This window comes from Geospiza fortis, unplaced genomic scaffold (genome assembly GCF_000277835.1).
Source record: "Geospiza fortis unplaced genomic scaffold, GeoFor_1.0 scaffold40, whole genome shotgun sequence".
NCBI classification, from domain to species: domain Eukaryota; kingdom Metazoa; phylum Chordata; class Aves; order Passeriformes; family Thraupidae; genus Geospiza; species Geospiza fortis.
Genome location: NW_005054297.1, coordinates 8,960,359 through 8,969,372, shown reverse-complemented (window position 1 = coordinate 8,969,372; position 9,014 = coordinate 8,960,359).

Here is a 9,014-nt window from a genome sequence, read left to right as displayed (position 1 = left end):
GGAGCCCCGAGGGGAGCCCCGGGCCCCGCACTGCGCCGAACGGAGGAGGAGGAGGAGCAGCGTTCCCAAATAACAGCGGGAAAACAACGATGGACGCAGCCGCCTCCTCCGCAGCATGGCTGGCGGAAGAAAGTAGCACGGTTGTTAGAAGTGTCACATTCCACGGGCATTGGGCTAAGGCGACTGAGATTCCTTTTTTTACAGTCAAGATAAATGAGGGATGAGCTCGGGAGCACTCTTAATTTAGGATAAAGATTATAATTAGATGATCCTTAAGATCCTTTCTGACCAAAAACATTCTATGATTCTAAAATTTTCATACAAATAATGACTTGTACAGACACTTGAAAACCTTTCAGAGTTCATTAGTACATTACCAGAGTGCATGTGAACAAGAGAACTGCTACACATCACTTGCAAAAATGTTAATGCATATCCTTCTGATATTCACTACTGATCAGTGAAATAATTGTTATGATACCCTTACAGAAAAACTGGTAAGATGAAACATCAGAGGAACTGAAGAATAAGAAAATCAGAAAAAAAATGTTGTTTGGCCGCTTTTGTAATAATCTGTTTTCTCTATCGTTTTGATAATGGTGTTTTAACCCAATTCTTCTGGCCTCTGCACCTCTCTGGCTGAACACAAATCTGACCTCAGCTGCAAAATTAGAAAAAAACCCAAAACAACTGAATTTCACTCAGGAAAATGGACTGTGTTCCTTCAGCTGGAACTAAAGAACAGGTTAATATGGCTTTGATTGAATTATTATTATAGCATGATGCCTTTGAGAGAAGCTTGAACTGCCAAGCTGCTGCTCTGTCCAAACAGTTCCTATAACTAAGCTTGTGTTTTGACTGGAATCCCTGGAAGATGCCATGATAAGCCCCTCCATCCTGGTTGATTTCTTACAATTTTTTGGGCAAACATACAGTGCAGAGAGCACTGAACCATCTTTCTTGCCTAACAAGATTTCTGTCATCAACATTCCAAAGTACTGAGGGAAACAGCAGTGTGAGTGCTCTGGAGCTTCAGGATAAGGTGTTCTGGAGGTTTTCCCTACATTTTATCAGCCTCTATCTGAAGCTGGGCTAGTCCAAGGGGATGCAATTCTGCAGAGAGTGCCAGAGGAGTGACTGGGATTTCCCTGTTTAACTGCAGCACAGGCCAAGGCAGGGGAAAACCCCTGAGAGTGGCGCGGACACAGAGCTGCGTTGCAGGAGTTCTGAGGCTGCTGACAAATGTGAAGTCACTGTGATGGTGCCATACAGGAGGAGCAGATTAATTTGCCAGGGGCGCCAAGTCCTGAATCTGAACACTTGTAAAGGATATCCTATCCAGGTGCTTCCCAACAGTACTTCAATGGGAACAATTAGAGCATCCCTTTTTCCCCAAGTTTGGAGGATGGGGCAAATGAGGAAGGGGCTGGCCTTGTGGAAATGTCACTGAATTCTACACGCTGATCAAAGGCAGGAGAGAGGTAATCACAGGAAAAAAAGTAAGATTTGCTTAGGTGAAGAATGATACAGCTACTACAGCACTGACTTTGTAAAGCACCATAACAAAGTACTGCCACTGACTCAACCAAAGGAGGTGACAGATTCATGGAACATGTCCTCTTTTCCCTTGAATGCTTGAGGGTGGCTATAAATCAAGCAGGTTTTCTTTAGGATGGACCAAAATGGTTATCAGGATCCATTACAGTATAGGCCCAGCTGTGTCACAGAAAAACTCTTTTAAAGTTCTTGTCTAATACCTTTTGGGACTGCTCTGAGCAGAGTGGCCAGAACCTTGCAACTTGCAAAGTGCCACAGTCCTGAAAACTTCATGATCTAACAACACCAGAAGAGGCTGAAAATGAAATAGCCAACTGCTGCCTGCAGTTGCTGCTGTGATGAACAGTTTTTCATGAAAACTGCTGTCATCTTATTGCAAAAGTCCCATACCTTCTCCTTGATTTTCTCACGTGCAGCTCCTCACAGCACTGACTCCTCCTTCTTCGCAGGACAGCCAACAAACGCCAACTCTTTGGTAGCACTCATCTTCTTATTGGACACAGCTGTGGCCTATTAAGGGCAGGGCTGTTCCTAATCTTTGGTGATTAGTACAGCTGCAGCTCCTCAGGTGTGAGACTATCTTCTGCACTATCTTTATTTTCTTACATTCTATCCCTCCACAGAAAACAATACAGTGTAAATTATTTCAAAATACTACATAACTTAACAATAAGACCCTTCCTAAGATTCTTTCAAAAAGTGAATTTCCAATAAAGAATTCAGACCCAACAGTATTTCATGAGAAGCCCTGGATACTGAGTTGGAGAAAAATTGGCTGACTGCATGTTAAAAATTAGATAAAATGGAGACATCAAGGATGAGGGGATTTTCCTTTTTTTTTCTCCAGCTGTTCCCAAACCCAGCTGAAATTGACAAAATAAAACTTTAAATAGCCATTCAATAAACCAAGTAAGTTTGCTGACTTTATACTCTTTTTTTTGGAACTTAAAATACTGTGTCTAATTTTAATTGGGTCTTCTTCAAAACAGGTGGAATCATTACTAAATTCACATTAATGCTAGAATTTCAGAGTGTGGGGTACTTAAAGCATCCCTCTTGACCTACACTTTCTGAAGTGAAATGTTTCAATGAACACTGAATGTTATAACTTGAGCTCAGTGTGGCTGCAGCTGCACAGGCTTTTCACACCAAGTATGAACTAAATGGCATTTGTCTGTTAGTTGTGTTAAGCTTTAGCCTTAACACCACAGCACCCAATTGCTTTATTTAGCTTGCAGGTAGGAAGAGCAATGAATGTGCTAATGGTTCTCATCAATACCTTCAGTTAAGTTTTGAATTTTATGTTATCTGCAACTATATGTTGTACAGAGGGATTTTTCCAACATATATAAATACCTGAAGGGAGGATGCAAAGGAGAAAAAGAGCCAGGCTTTTTTCAGTGGTGCTCACTGACAGGACAAGAGGCATAAACTGAAACAGAGGAGGTTCCAGGTGAACATTAGGAAATACTTTTTTGCTATGACAGTGAGCACTGACACAGTTTGCTTAAGAAGGTTTTGGAGTCTTCATCCTTGGAAATATGTAAAAGCCATCTGGACATGGTTTTGGGCAGGTGGGTCTTGAGTGGGGAAGTTTGACCAAATGACCTCCAGAGGTCTTCTCCAACCTCAACCAGTCTGTGAATCGGAGAGGTTGATACATTCTGTAATTCATGAAATGTTGTATGTTCTGGCAAGGAACCTAAACTTTTCATTGCTGACCTCTGCAGTATTGTGATACAGCTGTAGAGAAAAATTGTGAAATGCTAACAGAAAGTGAATGTCACAACCAGTGATATTTTCTTGTTGTACGTACAGATATTACATTTAAACTCTTCTACCCAGTTCCCCCATTTTCAGTATGCTCTTAGTGCATGGTCATTCTCTGTTTGCAGCCAGCTGGGAAATAACAATTGCTATTTGTGTTACGTACAGAAATAAAAGGACTAAGGATTATAGAATATTACTGATGACAAGTTAAAGTTAGCTTTAGGTTCTCAGAGCTTAGAGCAGATACATGTCTTAGCTTCACTACTTTAAGCAGTCTGAAAATTTAAAGATATTTTATTAGTTTTCACTTTCATCACTAGCTTGAAATACTAGTAGGGAGCAGGAGAGAAAAAAGTTTTGATTCTACAGCACAGATTGACTGGGAAACTGTGGTGCACATTGCACATTTCAAAAAGCACATGTAGCCTCAGAAGAGGATGTTGTCTTAAATAAAGCACTGCTCTTGTAACCTGATGAAAGGGAAGAGGGAAGCAGGGGAAGAAAAGGAAGGATGTGGCGGTTATTGTATTCATGGCTTGAATTTTAGTATTTGTTCTCCACTTCTGTTGTCTACCAGCTAACCCAAGGATGTGTCAGATTATTTTATGTTTCCTCTTTGAAATTTTTTTCTCCATTGTTTATTGTAAGCTTCTTGTTCACAGCTGAAAGTCTTTTATAATTTCCACTGTTTGGCATAGACTCCTGATCTCTGGTAGTCAGGCAGATCTTGGATCCTGTGGCAGCAGAACTACTAAAACATGCTTTTTCTGTCTTGTTCTAGACTGTATTCAGTTTCTAGGTTCAAGGATAAATTATCTTTGTTCGACACATAAGACAAAGTCAGAGCTAATGCCACTTCTTTTCAAGTATATTTGGGACTGCTGCCCTTCTCTTACATCTTCTCTTTTGGTAAAGACCAAAAATACAAGCGGAAGTGAAAAATCATTAATAAATACATGATCTTGAACTCACCTCTTGTGCAAATGACTTAAATTATGCTGTGACAAAAAAGAAACATTTGATCTTATGGTTTCATGGAATTCAAGAGTAATATGCACAGTTTATTTCAACCCAATTCCTTTATAAAAGAAGTGAGCAGGGTGCATTATTTTTATATTTGTCCTTTAGTTTGGTTGTGATTGAACTTTATTCCCTCCCTAGGTAATTTTCTGGATATCTCACAGAATTACCAGGCCTACAACTTGACTTGAATAACATTGTGCTCTCTGTTATAGAAATGGAGTTGAGAGGGATTCTGACAGTTCTCTCACCCTAAGTAAAGGAAAGCTTTCCTTAACCAGGATTAGTTATTAGAGTAAAAGTAAAAAATTGAAACTGGCAGCATAAATATAATGGATAGACATTTGCCTTAACAACAGTAAGTTATTAAGACTTTCATAACTTGGTATGAAAACTTAACAAGTTTCCCCAAAACGTTAAGCTGCTAAATCCAACTTTAGACTTTTAAGTAAGCCGTTTCTCAAAAGTGCTGAACCTGCAGCAGTTCCCATTGAATGCTCAGGCTTGTAAATGCATGGCTGAGAGGCACGATGGCAGTATCAAAGGGGAAAGGCGGTTCTTTAAAAAAACTGGCACAGTATGCTTTTATAATATATAGCTACACTCCACAGTTTACACCACCAAAGTTGAAATATTTGTTTTACAGACAGCAAAACTGAGCTTACATGCAAAAAATTTATCTGATGTCCTATTGATAAAGGAAATAGTATCTAAAATTTGGAAAGTTAGTAGAGCCACATTTCCATTAGAAAGCTGCTCTAAGAAGGCAGCACTAAATTCCCCACGTTGTTTTTCCTGAATAAATTAAAAAATATGCAATTAAGGAACTGACTTTAAAGATGTAGCATCTTATTAATACAGATTATTTACTCTTGGCAGAGGAGATAAGCATATCTTACTGAAACCATACAAGAACTAAATGAAAAGCTATACTGAGAAATTTGTACAGTAGGTCTTAAAATGGCCTCAAACAATTTGGACGTTGCACTACAGTACGCTTTTAAAATAACTTCATTTTTAGTCTCCACAAAGTTTTAATTAAAATGAAGCAGAGTAATTAAAACCCCCCAAAGGCCGAGTTCTCCCAAAGCCGAGTTCAGGCTTCAGGCGATGCTTAGCTACCGAGGCATCCGCGGCTCCAAGTTGAGCTGGAGCTGCGTCCGCGGGTCCCGCCTTACAAAAAATTCCCCACGTTTCTGACAGATAATAATTGTTTGATAATGTAGTGTTAGTATTCCTTTTATTTGGGGCAGAACCTTCCTCTCCTTGTCTTTAGATTTAGATAATTGAAAACGAATATCGGTGAATAAAAAATCTCTGCACTCTTTCTTATACTGCGGAATATAAGAATATTTCAATATTCCTGTTTCCGGAGTGTTCCAGTATCAATAAATAAAAAGAAATACTGAAAACATAATAAAATTCTATATTTGGAATATTTCCAGTTATAGACATTTGACCAGACAGACTGATATAAACCTACAAAAGTCAGAAAATGGAAAAAGAGGTTGGGAGAAAGTGAGGACTGAATGACACAAAATCCCAGATGTCTGTAGGGCAGTTCTCCACAGAATGATTTACTATACATGGGTTTCCTGTTAGGCATCCACTGGAAATATTACAGCCCTCAGAAGAAACAAACAACCAGCAATATAAGCTTTACTTATCTGTAAAACAGGGGAGGGATAACTCAGCAATGCACAAAGGAGCAGAAGTAATCCACCATCCTAAATTAACCTGAAAATACTACTATCTCTTACTTGGAAAGACTTGTAAGCAGCAGCCTGTGTGACAGGCAAGGATCACATGCCAATGTTTCTTCAGATGATTAAACCACAGTGACTATATTGGAGCTGGTAACCTTTGCAGCTGTTAAAACAGATCTGTGTTCCTATTTTCAGGTACAGAGCTCCTTGCCCTGAAATGCTCAGCTGAACTGATCTAGATATCCTGCCTCATTTATGTGCTGCCAACTCCAGAAGCAGCTGTGGACTTTGTGACTAGAAAGCAGATTAGTTAGATGTCCTCTAAAAGGGTCAAAGCTTTGGCTGACCCTTTCAAAAATGACAAAGCTTAACCAGTTAGGTATTTAATAGAGACAAGCATGCAATCAGCATGTCCCAACCTTTTCTGAAGCAGAATATTGTACTTCAGAAACCCTGTGATTTCACTCAATCACTCCCAAGTTTTGTTCTCATCTGTTCTCATGGGTCCCCTAAAAAACACACTGTAATGTTGTTTCCACAGCATCTTTAGCAATGATGGCACTGACAGTGTGCCAGTTAACCAGCTCTTGCTCCACTTCCTATTCTGTGTGCTCTCGTCACATGTCTGTTTTTTTTCCAGCCCTATCATGGGTCCCACATGATCAGTAAAATTTATTGGTATAATTTGTCACCTAAGAGCAAACTGTTATTCAGACTACTGCTTATTCTTCTGCTAGACTTCTGCTGCTTTTCAATTATACATTGCATGAAAGGGAGAGTAAAAAGCTACACTGTGTTTAACCACAAATGTGAGTCTGTGGCAAATGCCAAACCACTGACATCTCCTCATCTGATACAGCAGTTACTCTGAGCTGTCCAAGGGGCTGTTCCCCCTCCTGCAGCCTTCTGACAACCATTCTGGCAGAAAGGCAGAAGGAACAGGTGAGAGGGGAGCAGCATGGAGTACCTACACTAAGTGTAGAGATTGTTAGTATGTGATGTTTTTTTCTCTCAGTAGAACTTTCAGTAGTATTTGAGTTGGATTTGTGTTTTGCATAAAGGGTATTTGAAAGGGGAGGAAGATCCTCTTGTCAGAGTTCCTTGCAGTAGAGGATTAAATGAAGGATCTGACTTTGTACAGCAGCACTGTTTTGATCTGGGTTGTACGCTGTTGATAGAGTGATGTAGGAACAAACACCATTGGAAAAAAAACCTTTGCATTTTTTCCAGTCAAAATATCTTGAACTCAAGGAATGTGAAAATATTCAGCAAGACTTTATCAGAGGACCTCAATAGCTGAGACAAGGTTACATTTTATAAACATCAGGTGGAATTCCTGATTATGGAATCCTATTTGTACTGTGCTATCATATCAGAAGCAAATATTTGGAGATACAAAGCCTTTTGTTGACTTAACACTCTGGAGTGATGCTATGGAATAATTTAGGGTGCTCACTTTAGGAGGCTCAATAAAGGTCAAATGAATCCTTAGGAAATAATCTCTTGTACAGTATACTGCCTATATAGTCCCTGTGAAGAGACTGAATAATGTTTTTACCTAACATAATTCTAGTTGAAAATATATATATTATACATTATCCATATGATAGAGATATATATCATACAGATAATATAAAGAGATGTATTATCTCAATCTAGGTTCTAATATAAGTTTAGGCAATGACTCTCTTGAGGAAGTCTGGGTTACACATTACTCCTGGAATAATGATTATTAAGGTCATGATTATTGCAGGTAAGTGTTTGGTGTACATAGTGATTCATACAAAAAACATCCTTCATAATGCTCATCTTAATCTATTAATATTATTTGCATTATTCTGAGATAATGTTTTGCAAACCTAGGCTGTTTATAATGCAATTCTGTTTGCACATTTTCATTCCTGCCCCCATTTCCATTCGAAAATACTCTGGCAGGAAGAAACTGATTTGTTTATATCCTCTATATATATATATTGGGTTTTTTCCTGAAAATATAAAGCAAAAACACTTTTTAGGAGACATTTAACTTAGCATAAAGTTAAATATATTTTTTGAAACTATTAGTAGGGAAGAATGAATGACAAACTATGAAGGAGTTTCTTACCTTCTTTCCCAGTTGTCCAGCATTTGCTATGTTCTCCCAGAATACTGAAACTATATATTCTGACAATGTGTTAAATCATCAAACTACGTAATGTTTTGAGACTTAGACACTGTTTGAAGTATTAAAAATTTTCAAATAATCATTGTGGTAGCAGCAAAAAAAAGATGATTGCTTGTATCCTTGTGATTATACACAAGGTACTGCTGACTATAGTTTCTGCGGTTCTAAAGATTTGTCTGGTTGTACAGAGCAGGACAGAATCCACAGCTGAGAAACAGCAGAAATGCTCAGCTTTCACAGCCCTTTGATTAAGACTCTGTTTAGTGAAGCAGGATGTATGGATTTAGGTCCTTTTAATTCCAAAAGGAAATCAATTAACTTGTGAACATCTGAAAAGAAGGCTAACACTGAGCTTTTTGATTAAAGCCTGTCTCCTCCCTCTGCAAACATGGGAGCCTGTTCCCACCTCCTGCAGAACGTTTACATTCTTGTACTACAACAAGTTTGACTGCATTTGATATACAGTTTGGCAATATCTGAAATAATATATTTTAATTAATTTACTATTTACTTTTGCCCTCCCCTCCCATCACCCTAGGCAAGAAAACCTAACTTGCTAAGATTTGATATGTATGGGCACATCCTAACAAAAAAAATCTGTTCATCTACAAGATTACTTTGGTATTAATTAAATTATCACACACACCTATTAAAATCCCTTAAAAGATATTTGTCTCAAATTCTACAGCAAGAGTAGGTGACACAGCAGGGTAACAAGGCACAGCAGGGTAACAAAAACACAGAGTCCATTTTGCTTGTGGAGCCTTATCCTTCTCCCCAGAGTGCCTCTCGTCATT